The sequence below is a fragment of the Rhipicephalus sanguineus genome, chromosome 8, assembly GCF_013339695.2.
Source record: "Rhipicephalus sanguineus isolate Rsan-2018 chromosome 8, BIME_Rsan_1.4, whole genome shotgun sequence".
NCBI lineage: Eukaryota > Metazoa > Arthropoda > Arachnida > Ixodida > Ixodidae > Rhipicephalus > Rhipicephalus sanguineus.
This window is the reverse complement of record NC_051183.1, coordinates 43,720,952-43,748,170: the sequence shown is the minus strand read 5'-3', so window position 1 is coordinate 43,748,170 and position 27,219 is coordinate 43,720,952. Positions and strand designations below refer to the sequence as shown.

The following is a 27,219-nucleotide window of genomic DNA, read 5'->3' as shown; positions in this document are numbered from 1 at the left end:
GATTTCGGAGAGTACTGTGTTCTTAAACGATCTTTTCATTAGCAGTAACACAACGCCAGACTCTCGCTCTTAAAGGAAATGCCGGCAAAAGCAATTGGCACGACCGGTAAACAAGTCTGCTCGTACTGTCATAGATATCAGTCGAACCTCAAGGGCGGCACAGGTCAGAGTGATAAACATCTTATCTACGCCTTTAAATACACCATTTCTACGTCCTTCCATGTCTTGAATAGAATATTTGCCTATCTCGTTACTTGGAAGAACGCTGAAAAGGTGCTTGAGCCTCGATAACTGACGATGCCGACAAGAGAAACCCGCTTGGTAGAAACATTTTCCAAGTGGAGCTATAAATAACGCATCCTGTTCCCTCAGCGATATATATTTGGGTTACTGAGCGTTAGTGATATCCATTTCACCGACGGCAATATTTTGGTTCACTTTCTAGTTCACTTGGGGACCCGACCCTTGGCTAGCTCGTGCACTCATCACCATTCGTGGACAACAAACGTAAGAGCTGATATTCATAAATTTACTTCGATCAGTGTTTTTAATGTACTCGCCATTAACATTGGCAACAGACAAAAGTTGCTTTTGTCATTATCATCACTGAATTACGATAAGTGCGCTAATTTAACCAATACGCAAGGACAGAAACATCTCAGACGCTTTTCCGATGGTGTCATCTCTGTTTATTCTTTCGGTCATGCAATCTTGTGCTAGTATCGCGGACACAGAACCACGACACCATCTACTCCTCTTGCGGAAATATTTCCAGTTATCTAGGAATCACTACGGATGTAATAAATTTTTTCACACGTGAAGCGACAAGACCAGCATAACATACAAAAGCTTCCAACAGTGTGTCCATGAATAAAATTAGTCTTACAGGATGCTGCTACGACTCATACCGCTGCTTGCTCAGCCATTTCTAGTGTTCCGTAACCTACACTTCAAATGTAACATTACTTTACTACGCGCTTTTAAATATTGGGCTCTCAGATATTCAGTCCGTGAACTAATCGCTTATGCTAATCTAAGCACAGCTTGCCAGCAAGGTAATCGAGTGGATTAGAGGCCCCGGATAGAGCAGTATGGATTACAGGTCAGCAACTAAAACAAAGTTCCCCAAAAACAGATCAGGTTCTTTTTTATATTTGTGTACTATGCTAGAACACTATTGGATCAACATTGAACAGATGCACTGGTACTGTTATAACAGTGGGCAGCTGACATTAGCTAACATTTACCAGCAACTAACGAAGACCAGGCATCATTTATCCAAAATATGGCAACGATAATTAATGTTGGCGAGAAGGAAGCCAGTACTGGGCTACATTAGCCAGTAATAGCCAGTATCGGCCACCTGCAATTCAATACGATTGTTCATGATACCAGATCGTTCACACATCGCGGAGTGTTGCGGTAACATACGCTCTTTCGCATGTAAAACAAAACGTTCGGCACAATTCAAGCTCTCTAACAAAATAAACGCCCCTCGGAAAGGCTTTACACCACACCGGGGCAAAAGGTCGCGAATACCCGAGAGCGTGTGCCAATGCCTGTTTCTCCCACGCGTTCAGAGTGTGCTCCAGAAAGCGATAATGGATTCCATTCGAAACCGGCTCACTAGAAGAATAGCGGCCGAAATGAAGAAATCGATCACGATGCCAAGACAGGCTTTTCGTGTCGCGGGAAGCAAGAAGGGGCAGCGCCGCGACTTTCAAGCAGCCACGCGCAGGCAAATGCTACGGATTAATTGCCGCACGGTTTGAAATCGAAGTCTGTGACGCGTCCTTCCTTTAGTCCACACGGCTCGCCTCTGGCTGCCGGAGACAGCGCGTCGTTTATAACGGCGAACAAATGAAAATCTGGCAACCCGTGCCGCCTGTTTTTCATTAAATTGCCGCTCACACCCTCATTACTCGAACGCCGTCTCCCTTTAGAGAAGGTGTGAAAAAAAAAGCGAGAGAGTAAGCCGAGCATATTACGCTGGCGTCAACAACTTCTGTTCAGTGTTTGTTTTTTATCTAATTTAGCAGCGACCGCATTGTTTGGCATTCTTCTTCACGTTCGGAACCTTGTCAAAACGTTCGAGTTCGCTTGGCCTGGCCCCCGTTTTTATTCAAATTATTTGTTTGTTTTTCAACGCTTACGTTTTTTCAAGTTTACACAAACCGCGTTGATAGCTGTTTGTTGAAGCGTGGCATGCAAACAAGCCAGTATTTCATTGTCATAAAGCAGCTGTACTTTCTAAACTTGACCTTTTGAACTTGCTCGAAATGTGCACTGAAAGACATGAACTTTCAGACCCTGGAATATCAGTAAACAGCGACTGTGGTTTTCGCAGGTATGGCACGCCGCTATGGTATTAGGATTTTAAGCCCTTAAACAATAATTACGTAAAGTATTACAAGCGACTGTCAGAGAATGTTAAAATTATGAACATTTTATGGCTCTTGAGCAGCGGAAAAACACGCGGCCACAGTATTATTGCCTTTCAAGGGTGAACACGAACATGAATTACCAACATGCCCAAGCAAACACGCTTTGAAGTATTCCGTCTCACTCTTTTGAACGATGTAACCTGCCGCTAATCTGGAACGGATTGATATGCGATGGGTTGCTTGTAAGTTTTTACTCGATGCATTTCAGAGCATTTTGATTTATTAGATAATAAAAAAATGTAGTAATAATAACAATTGGGGATATTTAATGTGCCAGAAGTACGATATGATTTTAATAAGAAAAATACAGTACGCGCCAAAAGCGTTTGCCCAGTACATGGTAAGCCCATTTCAACATATAACTGGCAGCTCGCTGCATATACCATAAGTATCACCCTCAATTTCGGTAAAAATGAACATAACGTCCTACGTTTCACTTTGTTTTGTTAGTTAAGCGACACGGAGTTCCCGGTCCCATCTAAATTCACCTACTTATTCAATTCATCAAGATAACGAAAGAAACGTAAAAATTAACTTGAGCTACCAGTCTATACAAAGTCTTGTACAGTGCCGTCTCAAGTAAGAAGATGGCGTCCACAGCAGTCATACTAACCAATGCAGCTGAGAAAGGAAGTGTGGTCGCATCATGAGGAGGAAGCAGACGAGGAGCACACAGACACGGAGAGATGAAAACAAGGCGCCAGTTTTGCGAAAGGAATGTCAAACTAGAATATCAGTCTATATTGAGATGTGTTCAAACATTTTTATGCTTATTTTTCAGTGAAAGAATTTCTCGAGAATCTTAACTGTAACTCCCAGAATCCGAGCTTCGATCGCGTGTAAGCAGTGTTTCAGTCATTCTGTTTTCTTATTAGCTATTGCCCTATACTATTGTCATCGCCTCCGTTTCGCCATCGTGCGTTTATCGTTCGTCATTTTCTGTCATATTTTTTTTATTTTGTGCATTTGGTTCGGTAGATTTAGCTGCTTACTTGTGCACATCGTAGTGTATCGTGACGTGGCAAAGCTGTCACGAAGACAGAAAGTCGATGAACAAGTCGAAGAAAGGTGTATGGTGCTCAATTCCGCAACCGAAGATAAGGAACTAAGCATGTAGTGAAGTTATTGATCTGACTTCGTCGACAGGAAGAGCCAGCTCACTTGCAGTGGAAAAACAAAGGAAGCAGCAAACGCCCACATGGCGACATGGCGTCCGCTGGACAAACTCTTCAGTAGTTGAGTCTTGCTGAGCTGCACAATTGTGCAAATCACAAACGTTCGTTCCGTGTATTCTTAGCAAAAAAATTACAGCATATCCACGGAGTGAATGATGATGAGTGGGCGAAGCTGCGGAGGTTCATCGGTAAACCGTGAATCTTCCGTGAATTCTGCCCAGTACATCATCACCGACGTGACATCGGGCGCGTTTATACTAAAGGTTCGATGAGTTATGACGACTTGCAGCTCACTTTAATTTTACATGTACGCTGTGAATTTTCATTGTTTAGAAAACCATTGCTTTAGAAAACATCTGGCGTCTTTCGTTAAGCAGCTGGCGTCTTTTCGTTTTGCTTTAGAAACATCTGGCGTTCTTTCGTTTTGCTTTTACAAAACATCTGGCGTCTTTCGTTGGTTTATTTCATCAATCAACTGCGTTCTGAACAAAATTTTTATTGTTTATTCACGCACAGGAGAAATCTCACCAGGCACTACCTTGGAGGTAAACATTGGCTGCTAATGGGAATGAGAGACAGAAGAAGTCGGCTTTTAGCTAACACTTACACTTCTACTTCTACTAACGTTTCCTACTGAAACATGCCAATCGCTGCTAATGGGGAATGAGAGACAGAAGAATTCGGCTTTTAGTTAACGCGCACGCTGCGAATTTTTTATTGTTCAACAACGCACAGGAAAAATCTCCCACCGGCACCACCTTGGAGGTCAAAGCGTAAGACTGGTTACGCACTACGACTACTACGACTACTACGAGGGACAAACGGGTGCCGCCTTAAGGAGCTTCGCCCCTAAAAATTGAAACATAGTTTCAGCGACTGATTACTTAACTTCTGGAAAACTGCGCTGAATATGTGTCAGAATAAGATAGACATGAACGAATTCGTTCGTGTCTGCCTCACTCTGGCCCATTTTTAGCACAGTTTTCGAGAAGTCAAACATCCATGTACCAAGGAGATCGCTTTCGAATACTTCGTGAACAGTTACTTTCCTATACGTGCCGGTTGTGAATGTTTTTGACACATTTTCAGTATGCCTAGAAATGACTTTTCTTACAATGTTTTCCTGATCTGTATTTGCTCAAAAGCGCTTTGCGGAAATTTCCCTCATAACTTACTTACCCAATCAATACAGCAAGTGTGAATCACTATTCGACTTTTCAATGTGGTCACTTCAACATTTGAGCTTGTGCCCCAGTAGCAGCAGTTGCTGACGCAACGTTGCTGCCGGGCCCGTAGCCAGGGGGGGGGGGGGCAGGGGGCCCGCCAACCCCCCAAAAAAAATTTTGATAACACATGGTGCTTTACGAAAATAAATCATGAAAATAGGCGTTTTTTCTCAAATAGTCAAGGCTTTCAGCAAGTCCCCCCCCCCCCCCCCCCGGAAAAAATTCCTGGCTACGGGCCTGGTTGCTGCAATGTTATGAACGTTGCTTGGTCATTAAAACGTTGCGCCAACGTAATGGCAACAATTTGCGCTTCCGGAGAAATCCTAACCTAGTCAAGTGGCTTGTCCTGAGCTAGTTAAGAATTTGCACATCATTTGTGCAGGACAATGAATCAATAACGCAATGGTCCCTTCCTCCTCACCATCTCCTCAGTGTCATAAATGCAATATCTTACAGCGCAGTGCATACGCAAAACTGTTCGCAGCCGCTCTCAAAAAGAAGACCAAGTCTGGTGATGTGTACATTGTAGGTTATTGCTTTGTTGCCTTTTTGTGAGGTTATAACCTGCTGAAGCTTAGTAAATTGATGTAATTAGTTCCTACGTCATCGAATTTATTTTAGTGGAACGAGCAAAGAGTGGCACTCTTGTTTCTCTTCCAAACACTTCCGGTTTTCCGAATATTCAGAAAAGGTCTAGTAAAAATAAAACTGTGACGAAATCGATGGTTCTGGGTCAAGTTAAGAGTTAGATTGGATACGTATCATAGAGAAGTGTAAGTTTCCTTAAGATATCGGCCATTCAGTTGTCAAAATAAATAAATAAGATTCATTGAATGAGTTCATTGAAAGAGCAGATGGTTTTCGTGTTAATACCTGGGATTCTTGCGGCACCTGGCGGAGAAGATATCAACCACGCGCTTGTTTAAACGTGGCCTCTGAGATTAGCTTCGGCAATGCAACGAACCGCAAAGTTAACCCAAGGAATACACCAGGGCGCACGAATACCGTGGTCGGAGCTGCACTACCAGACACCTAAGTCAAAGGTTGCGGTCGGCTCAAAGTTGTTTAGCGGCTGTATAAAAAAAAAATCTGACATCACAATGTCATTTCATTTACATGTATAGCCAATATGTTCGCATACTCCGCTCGCAGAGAATGTCTTTTCCTTAATCCTGGGGCTGAGTTAAACTGCGATGGCAGCGGCTCAAGCCCAAAATTTCGTACACGACGTGTTCAGTTCATATACTACCAGAATTAGGTCAATTTCGATCGCGTTATTGCTCCCGTCACACGCGAGCCTCGGAGCCGTTATGAACCGCCTGCCGATCGATTCTGCACAGAATTAAGAAAAGAGATTCGATGATTAAGCCTTGTCGAATGAAAAGGAAAGAAAAAAAAGCGAACGGAAATGCACTCGAGGAAATAGTCCATCGAGCGTCGACACCAACATGGTCCAAATTGAACTGTTGTGGCAATCTCCACTCAGATTGAGGCGTCTACACGTAAAGGAAAATCAAGCAAGGAGCATTTGACAGTGAACTACATTATATACATAACACAAGGGGTGAAGGCGGTTGTGATGACTCTGAGAAGGCAACTTGTTCTTCAAGTTGCTCTTCAAAAGTTATCCTGTTTCTCCGGATGTGCAACTGTCGTTTCGTTTCATCATTTCCGCCTTCAATCGAACTACTTTTAGAAGAGATGAGTAGCTTTGCTGAATGGGACTTCCGAGGACTCCGACTACAAATTTCCATTTTTTTAGCCCACCATACTAGCGCCGTTTTTTTTATCTCTGTATTTAATCACTTTCCCTCGGAGATTATGGGGTTGATATCCGGAAACGTAAAAATAATTTCAAATGAAGTCTTTTGATTAAAAATGAGACCTTTGTCTGCTGCGATCTTTTCCGCTAATCTCCCCTTTTCTTTTATTACATGATCTTTTAGTTTTGGCGTTTCCTTTCACTTATTTATTTATTTATCTATTTACTTGTTTATTGAAAAATACCTTACAGACCCCAAGGCAGTGAGTAAGCGGGGTTACAATGAAATCACAAGTAAGCTTGTAAGGAACTGGGTTACAATGCAAGTGAATAATAGCAACCAAGAAATGTACAGCGCAACAATTTTAACAACGCAGTACTTTAGCGAACTTCAACACATACAGCATCAGATTACAGAACGTTAACCAAACTACAACGCAACGCTTCATCAAAATAAACAAACCTTGAATGTTAAATGATAAAACAATCTTACAACGCTATTGTAACAAAACCTGTTACTAAACATCTCCTTTAAAACAGAGAACGTTTCTAATAAGAACGGAAATATGTATTGCGTGCACTGCATACAGTTGGACTTGTCTCTCTCACTTGACTTATGATATGCCCTGGAGTTCGGGAGCGTTCTGGGGCGCACTGCTATTCTAAACAACAAAGTCCCCCAGATCACCGTCCAGATAAAACAAACCACGTTAGCTTAATCATCCTTAGCTGATTACATTACTGAACTGAAGGCGCTACCTTCGTATGGAGTGAAACAACGAGGCTTAGTGCGCAGCCGCAGTGCCTCATGTCTTTGCGATCAGTAATCCAACGATGATAAAGATCACATGCTATCCTGCTCATTTCGAAAAAAAAAAAGACAGGCGCCAGCTCAAAACCTGTTGCTTCAACCTTGTCGCACTGCCTCGAGTCGGCCTAGAAGATTACCCGTGAAGCCTGCATCTGTTTCAGTGTTATGTTCCTGAGTCTATTGTTTAACTCGCTAACGCAATCTCTATTTTCGCAATATACGTATCGGAATGAACGCTGCAACGTCTGTGACACGTCAGGATATTGTTTCCCGCGGAGGCAACCCAAATCTTGATAACCTGAACTGATCCGGCATTGCCGTATCCGCCTGATTGAACGCACAATTGATATGTGGTCGTTTCGACCGGATGCAGCTTTGCAGATCGGCGAGGTCATGACCACATGAAGTGCGCATCAAAGCGGACAAGAAACCATAAAAAAAAGAATTCTTTTCTTGCGATATCTACGGTGACTCAGTTCGAAATGTTGAAGGAGCATTGATCTCCCACCAACAATACGAAGTTCTCTGATAGACGCTCCGAGTGCACTCCTTACGTCATTGTTTGAACGACTGGAAAATATGCTACGTGCGACTACGCTGCCTCGCTTATTGCCTCTAATCTTGCTAAGTGATTGTGATTATTTTTGTAAAATTAATCGTGTTATCTCCCATGTCACCCTCCCCCTCCCCCGCTTTTACTGGTCGAGTCCTAATGAAAAACGAGTATCGGAATGGAAGCAATAATCAAATTGAAGCGATGGCGTGCTTGTCACAATGGCCTGCCTTTGGTCACCAGGCTTTTCCGGTGTAAAGGAGAGGAACTGTCCTTGGAAGGCAGCATCAGGGGGTTCTCGGCCTCTGTTATCGTCAAAATGTTGCATGGCCACAACGGACACATCAAACTATCACGGCACCACTCTGACTGTGTAAGGCTATGGGGCAGAATTTGCGCCCACCTAAGATCTTTTAGAAGGGCAGATGCCCCCTTTTCCCGCCTGTGGGTACGCCTATGTTCACAGTCCTCATTCGAAGAAGTTTATTAAGCTTGATTTCGCGTAAATTCGCTACGCATACCTAGAGACCTTCACAGAGTCTACGACGGTGACAACCATAAAGTACCTCCGCTCGGAACACGTCTGACGCTATTAATCCTTCATAGCTTGATGGCGCGTTTTCCGCATGCGCAAGAATTCCTCCATTCTTCTTGTTAAATTTGGTCTCGCGTCATTCTCAGATTAGGCTTCAGGGAAGCGTGCAGACGGTGTTGTTGCAATTAAGGCGTCTCCATGACAGCGAGGCTCGAGTTTTGAAGAAGATCGCCAGTGGGCGGATTTTATTATAAAAACGACTGGAATACGGCGGAGGCTTTTTCTAAACTTAGGGTTATCTCCTACACCCAGAAATAAAAGTGAGTTAGGCGAGTATACACTGTTTTAACAAGAACAAAGGCAGGTGTGCATCAAGAGATAACTAATTGGTTTGCGTAACCATCTACAACTGAAAGCTCTCTCCAGCTTGTCTGAGGCTCTGCTACTTTACTACACATCTTCTGAGAATCTTCCTTTGTCTCAATTCTAAAGGTTGCAGAATACCGCAGCTCCAAATCTGTGTGAACCAAACACTCCGTGGACATTATTGGATCTTCAAAAATTAAGCCTTATATGGCTGAAAAGAAAGAAAATAAATTAAAAAGACGCGTTCTCTGAATAACAGATACTTCAAATTAGTAATCTCTTTTTCCGACTGCACCTTATTATAGTAATTCTATTTTTTTGGGAGCAGCTAGTCGTGTTCCTCCTTTCCTGTCGTTTCTCGCCCTATATCGTCTTAATTAGGCCTGTACGTACAAGAACAATTCGGCTGTACGTACAAGAAGGTATTCTGAGAATGCGCGACCCCTCCAAAGCCCTCCACCACGATAGCACCTATTTAGCAGTTCTTTCCACGCGCTTCTTCTTCGGCTAACCGCATTTACCAGCCTATAAACACAGCCGCCTGTCTTTTCTAGAAATAAGAACGAAACGCAGTTCACTGTCGCGAAAGACTCGCAACGACTACCACTACGCAGCGTAATGATGCTGCCGCCACGACGCCTCCTTACTTAAAAGTACACCCTAGGGCTAAAGGATAGAGCGACACGAAATAAAAGAGTGCAATATCGTAAAACGCTTCCTTTATTAACCTTGCACCCCAGGGCTTTTTTCGCGCACGAGTGGCAAGCAAGTGCGAACGCACCGGTGTTCTGAAAATCTGTGCAGCGTTGCGCAGCCGGAAGCCTGAGCAAGTAACAGGGCGTGCGCGGTTGCAATATTAACGACGAATGATACGAAAAGAATGCAGCATGATAACTACAATACAAAGCTATCCCACGAGTGATAATATCGTCGGAATTTAATAAGGCATATAAGCGAACAATCAGTATTGACAGAGTGATGGGTGTACGGAATTGTTCTTGTGTTATGGACTCAGACAGGCAGGCCAGACGCGCAGTCCACTGGTTCAGCATGCCAGCACTACAACGGAAAAAATTGTTCGGTGCAGTACTTTTCTTTTCCATTGAATGACGGCACTTTTCTTCTCTGAATCGTTCAGAGTTTGAAGGATTCGTAACAACTTTCGCCTCCCGAAAAGAGTCTTCCACATACGTTTTCATATTATAGCTCTGTTTTTTCTTCAAACATAGTTTGAAAGTTCAACGCCTCATTCTCAAATTGCTTCGGCTCTCATGCCAGCACAGAGTATCCGACTGGCTTTACGATTGTCGAAAATTTCAGATGTACCACTGCAGTCCCCCTTAAAACATGGTAACAAAGAAGCATCCTAACCTCGTGTAGTCTTCGCATGATTTTACATGGGAGGGTAACTTCGTTTTTGTTTTCGCTAAAATTTTGATTAGTAGATCCGTGCTGTGACGAAAAGAATGTGCGTGTCATTGGATTTGCTTGTAATTTAAGCTAATACAATGTAATACACTGTAATACGATACAACGAATATAAAAGCCAGCAAGGAAGAAAAAGTATTTACAAATACCGCGCCAATTTCAGGATAGTGTATATTTCTATCTCACGCATTTATTAATGAGCTGGGACAAAAATTTATGTTCCGGGGTGACGATAAGTTTATGAGGTGCGCGCTGTACACTCTGGAAGTGCAGGTTAATTCGGAACAACCAGGGTTCTTTAACGTGCACCTAAATCTAAGCACACGGGTGTACTTTGCAGTTCGCCTCCATCGAAATGCGGCGGCCGTGAACGGAAATCATATCCATGTCTTCGAGCCTAGCAGCAAGGCTGTTTCACTGCTACGCCACAGTGGTGACAACCACTGTTGTATAAGCTCATACCAGCATAGTGGCATAAGCAAGCAGATGTACATGACACATATGTCAGGAACAGCAGCTCTTCACACGTAGCAACCACAGGGAAGCGGGGCGGGGGGGGGGGGCGGGGGGGGGGGGGGGGTACAAGTGGCGGCGTTACGCAGAAAAGCTTCTGCACATACAGAATATATATCGTTATTATAAAGGGTTGCATAAAACGAAAATAACTGATTGTGCGTTTCATCCTTTACTTATGTAAAGCCAGATGCAATTGAAAGTCAAGGGATAAGTGACGAACCTTCGCTATGATGCCATTCCTTCGCACTACTGCGGATCAAAAGAATACATCAGTGGGAAAGAGAGAAAGAGAAAGACGAAGTGAAGGCAGGTAGGTTAAGACGTTGCATGCGGTTTGCTACTCTACGCGGGGGAAGGGGAAACCAAATTAAAACATCGAAGTATAGAGCATCTATAAACGAGGGAAAATTTCCTTAAACTGAAATTACGAAAAGTACTCGAAGTCATCATCGCTTATAGGTGAAGACAATAATAAAACAAGTTTTCCAGGATGTCACATTAAATCAGTAACGCAATTAAAAAATACATACTTCCGTAGTCTCTCTAAATAGTGTGGGCCATACTTACCACGCCCAGCTTTTCGCATCGCTCGAGAAGGCCTGGCGGCATATCCCGGAAAACAAGCCTTCTGCACCCATTTCTGCGGATTACGGCTTTGAAAAATTCTCGCGAGGTGGGCAGGGTCATAAAAGGCCACGGTAGAAAAGGAACGTAGAGCGAGTAACGTGCTCTGCCACCTGTTGCGTGCATAAAAAATAATAATAATAACAAACTGTTCCCTCCGGCTCGTCGTAAACTGTCGTGCGTTTACTTAGGGCTCATTCGTCTGGAAGGTGGGGGGAGGCATTTTATAAGCGCTAGCTTAAACAAGTGCCAGCATGCGACTCGCAACCCATGAACGATTACCGTGCGGCCTGTGCGCCTTTGTGTGCTCTGAACGTTTGCGTGGTCGGGGGCAGAGGCCACGCTAGCAAAGAACGAGCGAAGGACGTTTGGCGCGTGGGAGCGTTTTAAGTGTGGTAGGCTGTAACGTTCACGGGAACCGCGGAGCATTACCGCAATATATCTCTGACGAAAATAACATCTACTAATACGCGAAAATGAAAGTATGGCCGTACGCGTTGCGCGTGTGCTGTTTTTTCGGTTGGGCGGCTCTTCTGTAACTAGGCGAAATAGGTGCTTTAGCTGATTGTTGAAAACTACGCCAGAATATGCAAGGAGATTTTAGAGTGATAGCTCTACACCTCCCAGTACCGTACCACAAAACAACTTTGTGCATGCGTTTCACCTTGGAGCTCAGAGAACGTCCATTTCCTCATTTCACGTTCGTCGTCATAGCAACGGACATGCGCATTGTCGGTTTGTTCTCTCTTCTCGCTCGCACCCGTCGCCGTTGGTCGGCGCGAGCCCTGAAGAGGCGGGCGGGTGCGCATCGGGACCTCCACTCCTGTCACGTGGCCATTGCGCCGGCAATACGAAGAGAAATGTGGACAGCCTGCCGCTGCTTGCCGCGCGAGGGCGCCGACGAGCGGGACAACGCAGCAACATGCTTTCCGCGATAGCTCCTGCCATCGTTCTACGAGCTTGGTTTAACGTTAACCCACGGCATTTTATTGCGATATCAATTATATGGACACTCTCGACGTGTTTCCACCGTCGCCGTCGCCGTCATCTCCCGTATAAAGACAGCATTGATAACATCCCCCCGCTTGGAGGGCCTGCCGTCGAAGCAGAGAGGAAACGCCCAGCCCTCCTTGAACGAGCATGAAAAGACACGAAATGGGGGGGGGGGGGGTGAAAGTGTGTTGCTCGAGCAGCAACGTTGAACTGTGATTCAAAGGGAGCGGTCAAGATCGCGATATCGGCAGCCATCAGCGGGCGTCTCGTATACCCTTATACATGCTGCGCTCTCAACGCGAAGATACAGTGCAGACAGAGAATCTCTCCCTGGAGCGGCCGTATTCTCTTACACCAACGTTTTGTTGAATTACGCAATATCGTATCCAAACGAGTTAGCTGCTAGCCTCACTTCGTATAACATTTCAATGCGTTGCTATCGCATACATTGCTTCGCACTTGCGGTGAAACTGTGACTTTTTTGGAATCGCAACTCATGCATCAGCTTCACCACGTACTAATTACAAGAGATAGTGTGCCGCTGCATCGCTCTGCAATGTGGTTGTCTGTGTGATCACGACCGCAATGAGCGCTACGTTCATCATCAGATCCATTCCGCGGGAATTTTAGTTCTGACGAAATCAAGAGTTTGAGGGAATCTAGTCTCATGGGGCAAAGGAATTGTGAGAAGTTGAAATTGAACGCCGACCGCGAATAAAAAATGAAACAGAGATGTTTTGGTTCCCACACGGGAACCATGTTCACAGTCTTGTGAATAATGTTCCCATGTGGGGAGAGAAACGTCTTTGATTGTTTTGCTTTTATTCGTGGTCGGCGCACGATTTCAAGTTCATGCGAATTTTAGTTCTCTTCATTCGTCCCCTTGCAACTGGACAGCGCCTTGCGGATAAGATGCTACAGTACTAAAAAGCTGAGCTTTCACTTTTGATGAATTTGTCCAGAAAATTCCGTTTTCTTTACAACCTTACACCCGTAAAGGCTGTCTTCATGTTTAGCTTCAGAACGAAGCCTATAACCACGTACGCATCATCAGTTACAATCCAGTTTAACAAGCGCTGATATGTCTTGCTCATCGAGATGTCCCTTCTAATATGCCCTCTCATTCCGACAGCAAGAGCTCCAGTTTCCTTTGAGCGGGCCTGTTTTTTTCTTCTACATGCCCCAGATATCATCCCAACAGGCCAGCTTTGCAAAAGCCGCCAAACTTTTGGCCCACATCTCCCGGCAAGAAGACCGGGAAAGTTGTGGCAACAGCGAAGCCTTCCACCAGAGAGGCTCAGCGACACCGTTTAAAATATTCCATCCCTGCTCCAGACGACAAATACGGAAGAATATAGGTCCCGCAGACATTCCTTCTTTCTTTCTTTTCGTACATTTGTTTAATACGCTGCGTGCGTGTGAGGACCGCGCCGACGGTCGCCAGTCCGTCGTTAGAGTGCCATTAGCGAAACATCTGCCGACGCATACATCGGCGACAGCGAGCGTTCACGAGCGCTGCATATTTAGGGCGAATTCGGTAGGAACGTCAGATCATGTAAAACTGCAACTCTCTAAGAGAGAGAGGGAGAGAGTTAGACGAAGTGAGCGAGGGAAGTGGTTATGATAATCAACATGTGATGAAACCGAAAAATGAAAGAGGTATGCAAAGTCGTCGACGTGTGTCGAAGCGATGGCAGGAGACGGGTTTAGGCCTGTCCGCCGACGCACGACATGTATGCCCCAGATGACGTCAGAGACGTCCGCGTCGTCTCGTACAAGACAGTCGAGGGTTCGCGGCTGAATTATGAACGCCTTCGCGACGGCAAACCGAGGCCGACGCCCCTCGTGCGTTCTTTCGTCCCCGGGAATCCTGGCCCGGGCGAAATGCTAAATGTACTCGTCCACGCTGATTCGCCAATTATGGGCGCTGCCGAGGGGATGGTGCATACATACAGCCATGCATACATAACTACAATCGAAGAGAGAGATGTCGACAGGGGCTCGAGTCTTGAGCTGGTGTTACCTTAGACTTGAGGAGTTAGATGTCGCGGTAACCGGCGGTGGAACGCGCGCGTAAACGCGAACCAAAAAGAAATACGTAGCGTGGCTGCGTGCGCAATGCCTCCTGTCTAATACCCATTGTTCACCCTGGTATTCACTAATCAACTGGTGCTATTTCCTACGCTTATTGTTGTTGCAACAGCTGTAGCCAATGTTTTAAAGAGGAATGGCAAAAATTACCGCGCAAGCACTGCGTACAGCCGGTTAATTGCCAAAGTTCAACCGCGTTGGCCCGGCGTTTATCACTGGTTTATTGCCGACAGTTCATTAAAAAATATCTCACTTATTGGTTAGGTCTGTCCAGAAATCTTAATTGGTGTTTTGCGCCCGTGTGCTCCCTTCTTCATTCTTAGTGGACCAGTGACGATTAAGGGGCTTCGCCGAATTTGCGTGGCGCATACGCGCTCGAAGTTTTTACGTAAACTGGACGAATAAATTCTTTTTCGCCTAGCCATACACAACAAGGCTTTAACAAGATGATTAACAGAAACATCGTCGAAAGTGGTTCGTCAATAAAATTGTTTCAAACACCAAACTGAAAGCGCTGTTAACGACCTCAAACGAATGATTCGCCGCAGACTTGCCGACAAGCTCTAATTACATTCCATCAATCACAGGATTTATGTGCTTTATGTATGCGCCTAAATTTTCACGGTGACATTTGTTTCCTGCGTCGTGATAAGACATTCAGCCCTGCATGTCAATTTAGGAGGCGCTCGAGCTAACGCAACTTAACCAGCTGCCTGTCTTCTTCTTTTTTTCCCTTGTTGTGCTTTTTGCTAACGCGAATTCCCCATCGAGTTCGCGAGAAAAGCAAATGCAAGATATTCCCGTCGACATTACAGAACTATGCGTTGGGCATTAGAACCAGCAACAGACATAGCGAGAATGAGCGCTCTGAACCGTTCTAAGAATTCATCAAGATCCGTTGACACGCTTTTGATTTCTTTCTAACCTTCGTCTAAGTTTGTGCACCACCTGTCACACAGCGCCAGACAGATTTGTAAATTTCGCTGAAGCAGTATGCGGAAACGTGGGTGAAGCCGGCAGCTTGCGAAGGAATGGCGGATACAGTTTTTTTTTTTTTCAGCGAAGATACTGAGGCGCCAGGGAACCACCTCTCCTGATTTTTGAATCATAACGACTTAACGACGGCACCAAGAGTCATCTTGATGCCTCGGTAAACGGGTGCATTTCATGGCGGCAGGTCGCTACGACGTGTGAGAAGTTTTTGCTCTGGTGTCTGCGCACAGTGCACACGCTTGTTCAGATGCGCTTACGCAGGAGTATGCAGAGAACGTCCAAAAAGAGCTAAACCACAAAAGCAAAGAGTATGGTTACCGCATAGACCTGTGTAAAGACTGCATTCCCCGTCTGGCTGATTAGAATGCGAGAGCTGGAGAGACAGAGAGAGAAATTAAAATTATTGCTGATATGCAAAGCTTCTAGGCCTTCAGGACTGAGTACCGAAACAAACAGGGAGGCAAAAGGCAGAGGGTTAACCATAAAAGCTTCTGTCTGGCCACCCTGTACGGGGGCAGGTTGATGAGGGGAATTGGATTATGAGGAATAGAGAGAGTAGAGGGAAGGAAATAAAAACAATGCTGTGAATTCATTGAAACGTGAGCGACTGCACAACAAGACTGAGGCGTTCGCACAAGCTAGCCGTCCTCAAAAAGCACAAGAGTGCATTCACTGCCTTCGGGGCCGACGAGTGATGGGGACGGTATTTCTGTTGCACCTGCACGGAAAGACGATCGTCCAGTCGTCTCAGTGCGTTGGAAAGTCGTTGTCTCTGCGAGGCAAATCAAGGACCATAGGTGTGCGAACGGAGGGGGGGGAAGCAGGGGGGGCGCCCCCCCCCCTATTAACGTAAGAGGGGGGCTCAAAGTCAGCCCCACACGCTGACATAATAGGGACGGGCGCTACGGCTGGAGGGGGCGCGATGCCAGCGCCACATAGACATAATTCGGAGGGAGGCACTGCGACGAACCTTCGCCCCCCCCCCCCCCCCATGAAGGGGAACCCTGCGCACGCCTATGTCAAGGACAGTGGCCCAACAAGTGGTCGATGTTTTCTTCGGTGACGCAGACATCTATTGCCGCACTGTCAGTCGTTACAATCAAAGTTGTATATGCCTTCGTGAAGGCAACTCCAAATCAAACCTCATAGAGAAGCGAAGCTTGAAGTAAATGAAGTGCCGCGTGGAGGTCTTTATGTTTCAAGAAAACTACAGTGCAAACTAAAACCGGACACAGAAGAACAGTACGGGCGCCAACTTCCAGATTATTTATTCAGCAACAAGCGAAACACTTCTCAACCACGTTACGACACACTTGATCAAAGTGTGCATGCATCACCATAATGGTCAGTCACCTATGTATGATAATCGAAGAAACCGTAGAGTGCTGCCGAGATAGGCAAGGTCTACAGGCCTTCAGGTTGCGCGGGACAAAGTAGGTGATCATGAGCTCTTGTCTCACGGTGAGCTCCTCGACCGGCCTGGCTGCTCAGAGTTGTAGCCCACGACCGGCACTGAGCAGAGCCACCTTTCAATGTCCCGGAAGGGCTTATCTGTTCAAGTCCACAACTCGTGGATCCTCCGGACATTTCCTAATGATGTAATCGTTGGGCGGCTCGGTAGTCACGCAGACAGCAGTCGGGGCAGCCCAGTCACAGATGAATGTGGGCTAGTATTGCAGGGTTTAGGAATGAATGGGTCTGGAACAGCACCGAAATGACCAGAAAAAACAGAAAAAAACGCCAGGCCTGCGCGGAACACGCAGTACAGTCACAGCGAAAGCTGGAGGAGCGGCCTATCTAGAGACAGTTGTAATCTCTCTTGGGGCGACTATACTACAAGTACATTTGCAACGTACCCACTGCCCCATTACCCATAGTGCTGTGGAGAAGCGAGGTACCCGCTACGCATCTGTAAGGCATTATGGACACTTTGTTGATGCTGTGGCTGAAGACGATGAAGAATTGTGACTGAGCCCTCTGTAATAGGTGGGAAGCTTTAAACCACCGACTCGTTACGCATTTCGCATTGTGTGACACCCGGTTGTTATTTTACTCTTCTTACCACGCTGTATTACATCTGTTAACGAGTTTCCTTGCCCGACGTGGTGCCTGTACAGGGTCTCCTAAGGGTGGAGCTCTTTAGGGGCCCGGTGTGTCGTCCATCCATGGATGTCATGCGGCCCAGTCGCGCTCACAGTAAAGCGTCCAATACAGGCCATCACAAAGCTAGCAATGCTCAGAGCCGGGTTAAAATGGACGAGCAAGGTCTAAAATATTATAATAAACAGAAATAACCAAGAAGTAATCGCAGTCATTAACTTAAAATTGGTAAAAAAATTTCGAAAACATGCGGGTGACTCCGGCGCCGTGCAAGAGAGGGCGCCTTCACTTCGCCGAGCGATCGAATGTTCCTCCCCCTGCGCTTCCCCGGCGCTGCGTCGCTACATCTGGTGGGAGAAACAACCTCACGGAACTCGCTGCAGACGAAGCGTATATCAACTGCTGTAAGAAACATGAAGTCAAGCAAGCGCAGCACAAAGTAGGGCAGATGACGCACACCAAGTTTCAGAATTTCTGTAACAATATTCTACTCATGCCGGGGAAACTCTACATGCTTACCTGAAACATTGGCGTCATCGAGGCTTTGGAAAACGGAACTCTACGAACGGGAATAGCTGGGTGCCCGTGCTATGCACTTCCTCAAGTTTCACAGTAGTGGAACTGCTATACGTTCTTTTTTTTGTATTTTTAGAAGAAGATTCAAGCACTGGCGTAGATCTGTGGTAGAATACTTGACTGCCGCGCAGATGGCGTGGGTACAAATCCCGCTCGTATCTGAATATTCTTTTCTCATTGTGCGCGATTGCGGTTACGGACACAGGCGGTGGCGGCGGACAACTACGCCACCAAAATCGGTTGTTGTTGTAATCTCATAACAGCTTTTGATGTAAAAAAACACAAGACAGGTACAAACTCATTCGGTACAGCGATGGCGCGCGCGTGCATTGCTGAGTTGTTTTGGCGTGTAGCGTGGTCCCCGTAAGTGATTCTGAGGAGCTTTAATGTAACAGGAACTCCCAATGAAACGGAGAGCACTGCAGAACACACGGTGCTCGAACGGGCTTGCGAACAGCATGTGAGCAGCAGTGGCAGTGAGAGCGAAGATGGATACTCAAGGCGCGCGGCGTGCAGAAATAAATGACTAAAGCTTAATTTTAAAAGGACAATATTCTCTTTCGTCGCTGTGGGTGGGCATGAGGAATTGTGGCGGATTTCTTACAGCTAACCGGGTAACACGATGACCGAAAATAGATGACCAAGAGCGATGACCAAATGTAAGAGCCACACCTTTTTCAAATCGCGAAAACAAGATCACGGCGGCACATATACGCGTTTATACGGTATATGCGAACGCTGTAGCAAATAAAGAAAAAAAGAATTAAGAAGACAACACCACACTCTCGACAAGCTGTCGTTCCTGGATCACGAAGCAGTGAGTCGACAGGAAGAACGCTAAAAAACAGGCCACGCCCTCTCGCCAGGTGTCGCCTTTGCTCCTTCCAGCATGCTCGGCTATATTGAGAGAAAAAAACAGGCGGGTAAACAAGACTGAACACGGGGAAATATAAGCAATACCTCGGAGACAACGAAAAGCTGTCGCGCGTCTCATAGCAAGAGTATTCACACTCTGCATTCTGCACGTCCAACCTAGGCGTGCTCCTTATTGCTATTGATATAGGCTATCTCTCTTTTTTTCCTTTTGTCTTTATTTTTTTTGTTCGGGGTATAAAGGTTCACTCTCAACGCAGCGCACAGGTTGTTGAGACGACAGGTTGTTGTGAATTTCAAGCAGTGCGTTTATGGAAATAGAGACTGACGCCTTCTTTCTCACTTCCTAAAGAGACAAAAAAAGGTGACACGCGACGAAATCCGAGGAGTGCATTAGCGATGCATTTCACGTCTCTCCTTCTATTTATATCTTCGTTTGAGCAGTGACGCCTTCGGCGTGAGTTAGCGGGCGCGCAATCAACTGCGGTGACGCGCCTTCGCAAGCCGTTCATGTCTGGCGGTAGTAAAAATCGATGGTAAGCGCTCAAGTGGTTTTGACAGGATCGCATGACGCAAGCTCGCTTGAAGTCGACGAATTTCTTGAAAAGTGTGGGTACCTGGGGGCCGTGGAGCCCACAAAAGAAAAGGGGGTTAGTAACATAATTTAATGTGCCGTCAATACTTCTCGCTAAGTGAAAGGAATCATCGCCATACTAGTCATGCAAGACAACTGAAGCGTTCTTCAGTGAAGGCAGCAGTACACAGTGCAGGGAAACATTACGGGGAATGCTTAGAAATTTCGAAGAAATGCGAAAGCCGGGAGCGTAGTCAGACCCATAGCAATGTGGAATGAAGCTCTGAGAACAGCGCATGCTTGGTAGGGTCATCGCTGCAGGACCGGTGTCGAGCACGCACCTCACTCTTCTTCACGGCCCTGCGCTGCGCTGCTGATCACGCCGATGGCTAAGAGACGAAGTGGACGAAGTGGGCGATGTAGGCGCGCAGCTCGCCCTTTGGTGTGCTTTTTTTATTTTTTTTCACTCGCATGAACACCGGAAAGATCAAGTTAGACGAAATAGGCGCCCAGCTCCAGCGCCAATTTCTTTCTTTATTTGTACTCACGTGACGGATCAAAGACGAAGTGGACGAAGTACTAGCTCAGCTTGCGCGCTCGCTTCCTTCCCCCTGTTTCTTTTTCTTTTTTTTTTGTACCGCGATTCTGCTACCTCACGCGTTCTTAAGAGTGAGTTTTTCGACACTTTCCTTTGTTCGACCGACCACCTGCGTACAGCAGTAAGAAAATCTGCTGAAAAGTAAATACGACACTTCAGTGCATTTTGCAGTTTCTATGTGCAACGTCCTATAAATTTAACTTTAATCCTTGTAGGTCAAGAAAGGAAAAAGCCCTTGAATCAAGCGATCGTGAAATATTGCTAAATTTTATTGCCGCAATCTGCATTTCCTTGCGCGTTGTGCTGCGAAAATCACTTGGCAGCACCAGAGTGTGGGAAAAGGATCAGTATGCAGAACTTACCGGCGTAACTTATCGTTCCAGGCGTAAGGAATGTCGATCGTTTTTTACTCTACGCCAGATACACGCCGGTGTGCTATAGAGCTTCTGAGACTGGCCTCCACTATTTGTTAAGGAAATGGCCCTAAGGTGTCAGATTTGTAAGAGAGCGCTTCAACAACGTGTTCTGATTGTAAGTTTCCGGAAGGCACTCGTAATTTAAGCCCGATACCTATCCCATTCGGGTCTTTCTCATGGCTCATCGAAACTACTGCTATTTGAGACCGTTCGCAATAGAGGCTTGCGAATTTCGAGCCGTTCATAGGCTTTTTTAACTAGGTCCATACGCTCGTGACTGTAAGAGTAGGCCCTTCCTTCTTTAGGCTCAACCTCGGGGAATGCTGCGAGGCATTTCGAGATTGTGTGGAACGAGTCAGCAAGTGAAATGCGTCAAAAGAGAAGTCACTGGGAAGGAGAATAAAATAGTGCAATGGAAGAAGAAAAAAAAAAGAAACAGCGAAGAGAAGTGACGTGATTATTTAAAAAATTGCATCAAACGCAAAAAAGAAAGAAATGAATTCGCAGGTGATACCATGCTCCCGAGAAAAGCGCAATGTAAAGTATAATTTGGATACAAAATATCTCAGTTGTGTGCACTTAGTTGGTCATAGAGGGGGAGGGCACACGAGCATAACAGAAGCGACATGAGCCACACAGCAAGAAATTAAGCGAAACTACAAGATAACACTATATATATTCTGCAGTGCTGCTGAAATTGTCACATACACTGGGAATACGCTTTGGTTGAACTACACAAAAACAGTTAATCGAAGTGCATCATGTGGGTACGTTACATTCGCATTCTTTATGCCTATGCCTGCTAAATAGTCGCAAAGGTCGCGGAAGCGCGAAAACAAAACCGACAATACGTTCCTGTTGTTTTGTGCTTAGTGTAGGTGTTCCTGCGTGGGGCTCTGAGCGGTGCAACCGTTAGCCGTAAGGTGGAGAAATATAGAAGAGTTTCATGGGTGCTCTCAGCTGCCCGGGATTTTCACAACGTTCTAGCACTACAATGCTCACCAAAAAAAAAAAAAAAATAACTTCTCGGGACCATGCTGGTCTTCCTGCAATCAAACACTACAAGACGTTGGCTTTCCCGCACGAAAACTTCGCTTTTCCTCACTGAAGGGGACTTTCCGTCATGAATTTGGGAGAGTGAGGGGTGCGATCAGGAGGCCGCCGGCCAGAGTACGTAGAAACTACCGCTTGCCATTGCGTGAACCTAAGATACGGCAAAGAGTTTAAACGATTTACATCGAATGACCCGACATATCTCAATGAACGCCGACAGACAATTAACCCAAGGAAAGTGTATGGGAAGTTATTTGTAGTCTTTTAACTGTTTTGTAGAAATTACCATGTATAGGTCAATATATTTATGTAAATGAAAAGACAACGTGACACCAGCAGGTACCCAGCCTGCAACCTTCGGATAACGCGTTCGATGCTCTACCTTTTATTTGTTCAAGCCATATTGAACTAATACCTCCGTTTTGGAAGTTCAATATATGCGGGTTCGACTGTTAGTGAATGAATATCTCAACTGTCCCTCACGGTCCCCTAGTGTGCAATGAATGAAGAAACCAAGGCCAAATGCTCAGTTGCTTAACGACACGTTCTGCTCCTCGCCAGCTTTTCCTAGCTGTGAACAGAATCCCGAAGTCTCGGCGGAGTTGCGACTGCCTTGCCAGCGACAATAGGAGAGACAGCCGAAGATGCTGCACTGTCCTTCCCGAGGAAGCCGGTGGGCGTTGGGGTTATTGCATTAGTTTCAGCACCCCGAGGGCACCCACTAGGTTTGCACAGTCCGTTGGGCACTTTCATTAAGTGACGACTTCGGCACCGGCAACGGGGTGTTTGGGGCCCGGCTGTAAACGATAGAGGGTAGAGCGGGAGGGCGCCACTGAAGACGTCGACGGTGCCTGGAACCGTTCCCGGATAAGAGGGGGCAAGGAGAGGCAAGGACAACAACCCTTCCGGAAGGAATGATTGTATTCGATGAGTTCTTGGTTACCGTATTCCCGCGTAGGCGTGGTGTCACAAATTCGTGACGTCAACCGCTTATTTCGACGTCGCTGAAACATCGGAGTGGATGGCGTACGTGAAGCGTTCCCATAGCTATTGCATCGAACGTCCTTACAAATAGGACGTCGAATATTGGGAAAGTTGCGTCATTGGTTACGCAGTCATTCTTCTAGCCTACGTCATGCTCACTGTTTTGTTTCACAGAACGGTGAGCAGATGCTTCTCCAAGTTGTCATCGTTGAAGCTGCTGTTGTGTTACGTCTCTATCTTGACGTCACAACGCGGTGAAGGTATCTGAGAGATATTTGATACTACCCTAGCACAGCTGAAAATAGCTTGCCAACCTTAGTCTTTATTATACATAGCTCCTATACAGTATGCATATATGTAGACCGTATTTACAAGAATGTTCACCTAACAATGTCAAACGTGTCATTGGACATTGGCAATACCTACGGTCAAGTGTCATCCCACTGTTCTACTGTGCATTGTTCTCATTATTAAATCGTGTAAGCTTCAGTGCGCGCAATATCTTAGCCTTGTTCTACACAGCTTCGACAAACTACGTGCAACGTTTTGAAAAATAATGTGCCTGCCGAGAAATTTGGGCGGGAGGCGCTGTAATAATCAACACATTTTGTTACGGCCGTTCATGTTCGTTCCACATTGGTAATATCGGGGAAAGCTTTCTAAGCTTCGTTTCTTCTAAACAAAACCATCGACAATTTGTTTGCGAAGATTGTACCTTTCTGCCCACAAACGAGAAGTTTATGAACACGACAAAACGCGCTCACTTCGCGTGCTCGAAACAACCCACGTCGGTTTTCGTGCGCGTCGAAGGCGCCGAAAATTCTCGGCTCCGTTCAATTTGATTGTCCGCGAAAACTTGAAGGTGGAGTAGCAGGCACCCCTTCTGAATATATATGGGCACGTCAGCGATACCAGCTGCCATGTACTCGCAACAGAGAACTTGCAACATAAATGAGTTAAACAAAGCACAATCTAAATAAATCCAGAAAGAAGCATAGACACTTTAAAAAACATGCAAATACAGGTTCCGAAGTGTCTTGTTTGGGCGTATATGATCTGTCAAAAATACTCCAGGCTTGTAGCGGAGCGGTATTTTAACATCGCCAGGATTAGAAAGTCCTTGTAGCACCGAACACGTAACAATCACATTTGCAATACGAACGAGAAAATAACAGATACATTCCTTATTTCATGTGCCGCAGGCTGACGCATTAGTCGCGGTTGCCTGCCTTTCTTATAGGTAGCGAATGTCCAAGGTGTGCTGTTCTGTTCTGTCTGTTTTCGCTTTTATTAATTCTTGGTTGTTGTTGTGCTTTTCCTGAGGGGAAACTTGCGTGCACAACGCTTTGTTTTCACTCTTACATTTCGGGTTTGAAGGCGAAACATGGCAGTTTCGCTGCACAGTGTTGTTGAGCCCTTTTCGCACGCACATCGGCGCGTAAGAAACGACAGTATCTTCCATACAGTGAACGTAAGTCCCGTTTAGACTTTGTGCGCCTCCATAATCTATTAGTTTTTTTTTGTTTTTTTTTAACTTTTAGCATTATATAAAGCACGGATATAAAAAAGGCGTTCGAGTGGTGCACAGTACTTCTTTGTGCCCGTCTCCTAGTTTTCCCACAGTTCTACTTCTTCTTTCCAGTTTTCCTTTGCTTTTGTACCAAATAAAAATGAAGCATCATATTTTGTTAGCAAACCCAGATTGTTATTGTGTTTAAAACAAAAGCTTTTTAAGCGCACATAAAACGAGCACAAAAGAACTAAGATTTTGTAGCGTGCGAAAAGCAAATTTTCAACAAACAATAAAACAAACGCAATTGCAAGCCAGCTATTGCATACTGCGTAGGGTAATTTCTCAAAACAATTTCAAATTACCATTTCGCATTGTTCTGACAGCGTACGCTCACGGCAACGCATGCGCTTTGTTATTTTCAGTGCACTAACCGTAGGCTACATTTGGTGTTTATTTCATTTTCACTTCCTCATTAACAATTCATAGTAAAGTTTAGGAACGACGACTTTCTAATCCTGCGAACTTCCTCGTGTCTGTGCTTTAAATTGTTTTCTTTCTCCCACCCCTCCAATAACTGCAGGATACAATTTTAAAATAACTTCTAAACCAACTGTTGCAGGCTTTTTGTGAGGAACCCAATAAGAAACCTGTACATTAAACAAAATACCAATATAGATATCTTAATGACTTCCATATAAAGAGAATGTATTGACGCCGGCTGAAAAAAAAAAAGAATTACATACACGGAAGAAACACAGTGATCTAAAAGAAAGCCCACACAAGGCAACATTGAATCTCCAAATTTTTGTTTACTTTGGTCGTTAATAGCTGGTTCATCGGCCTCCATTCTCATTTGAAAGGCAGCGCCGAGTGTTGACACTTAGACGAGCAACAAGCCGCAATATTGAATACTGAAGGTAGGAACATGAGAGAGAAGAAAGGCGGGGATGGTAAACAGTCTAGAAAAATTGATATGCTACCCTACACTGGAGAAATAGATGGGGGGAGTTTCAAAGAGAGAGGGAGAGAGAAAGAGGGAGAGGGCAAGCACACACGCACAAAGTCGCACACCTCACAGTCACGATATGGCCACTGGTCTATAACCGTAGGTGCAAGTCTCTTGTTAAAGAATTCGAGCAATGCCTTCGTCGCCTTCATCCGCTTCGACCTCTCAGAACTACAATTCAAAATGGTTTCTACCTTCAGCTGCAACCGACTGGTAATGTTTGTGCAAGACGCATTCGCCTCCCTGCTTTGTGATAACTGATCATCCGGGTGAATGCACGTCCAGAGATAAGAGCACAGGCTCGCAGGATTTACCTACAACACACAATAACAGCAAAAGAAATGCCCGCCGTACCATACGCCTCCGTTGGTTTTGGGGCTTAGTGGGCTTATTCAGGATGATGATGACGTTTTGGGGGGGGGGGGGGGGAGGGGCGGAAGAACAATGATATACCTGAAAGATACATGTGTCCAGCGCTGGTATGTTTCATTTAGCGCTTTCGTAAGTCAGAACGAGCGCGCTGTGTAAGTAAGGAAAATTTACATTATCCGCCATGATGACGTGCAAAGCGTTCACAGTGAAACCCCGTCGCCAAGCTTCTCTAAGTTCGTTGTGAGCAGCTCGGCGTCTTACGTTTGCAGCGTAAACATGACTAAACCACGCGATAACGACTTGCCCACACGCGCCGATGTGTTCGCGGTCCAACGAGAGAGCTACGAAGTTTTGCGCCTCTATTTCCAGCGCGTGTTTCCCGAAGCCGACGCTGACAAGTCAAAAAATAAAAGTAGGCCCCAAGGTTAACAGTGGTAGAAGGGCGGCAACACGAGATAGGCTGAATCTTCCTGCTTCAACAGCTGCCTTGCCACTATATGGAAAGATAAATCAAAAAAAAAGAAAAACACGAAATATCCATGGCGACTTGCGGTGGCGACAATCGGTCGGAGAAAGGTTTTTCGTTCTCCTTTATCTAGTCCTCATAGCCGCGCAAGTGCGTCTCGTGACAGAAAGAGATAACATGCGCTGCCGGTTCCAGGTATGTTGCAACAGCTGAGACCTTTCGGATAGCTTCATAAAAATAATCTCATCAGGCATTTGGCTGACGCAGCAGCGATGGCACCTACGTTTGCTTCCCACGAGATGCATCACGTACTATGTACACAGAAGGCTTTGTGTTGCACATAAACCCGATGAGAAAAAAAAATGCAAGACGGAAGATAATGGCCCTTCCATTTTCAGATATTTCTTTATTACGCTCTTACAAGCTTGCCCATTTCTCTATGCCGACTGTGTGCTGATTTTGCTACATGACTCGGAAGGCCCAGTATGATTTCGGAGCGATTATAGGAATATGTTGAGTTTTATTATCTATCGTGATTGTTTCTCAGCCTATCACGGTGTGCCCGTTTTACTTCTATCTATCTATCTATCTATCTATCTATCTATCTATCTATCTATCTATCTATCTATCTATCTATCTATCTATCTATCTATCTATCTATCTATCTATCTATCTATCTATCTATCTATCTATCTATCTATCTATCTATCTATCTATCTATCTATCTATCTATCTATCTATCTATCTATCTATCTATCTATCTATCTATCTATCTATCTATCTATCTATCTATCTATCTATCTACAGAAGCGGTAATATTTTTGCACTTTCTGAAGTCGACCACACTTTCCCCATTGATTTTCAGCTATGATCAATGGTCCCGTTCGTAACTTAAAATTTTATCAAAATCTTTAAGTTTTCGCACCCTGCTCCAAATACTTTTCCGTCGCGTTTCCTTTTTGTCCTCTGAAGACAAGAGGCGAATATTATCAAGGCACTGCTTAGCTAGAATTTTAGTTTCGCACAAAAATCAATTGGTTGCAACAACCTCGAAAAAAAAGAAGAAAAAGGAAAACAGCATGCGGCATTCGAGTACACTTTCAGTCATTCACTGACGAGTGAATGACTGAAAGTGTAGCTCCCAAATGCCGATGAACCGATCAGTACTTGA

General features: G+C 45.3%; 1 protein-coding gene across 2 annotated transcripts in view; it reads left to right on the top strand.

Moving 5' to 3' along the window:
• Positions 1–27,219, top strand: part of LOC119401787 (uncharacterized) — a 162,800-nt gene that overhangs the window by 123,142 nt on the left and 12,439 nt on the right. The window contains exon 2 of one of the 2 annotated variants that reach the window (XM_037668761.2): positions 446–507. The exons of the other annotated variant lie outside the window; for it this stretch is intronic. The gene's annotated coding sequence lies outside the window, so the exon portion shown is untranslated. The remainder of the gene's footprint in view (positions 1–445; positions 508–27,219) is intronic. 2 annotated transcript variants of the gene reach the window in all.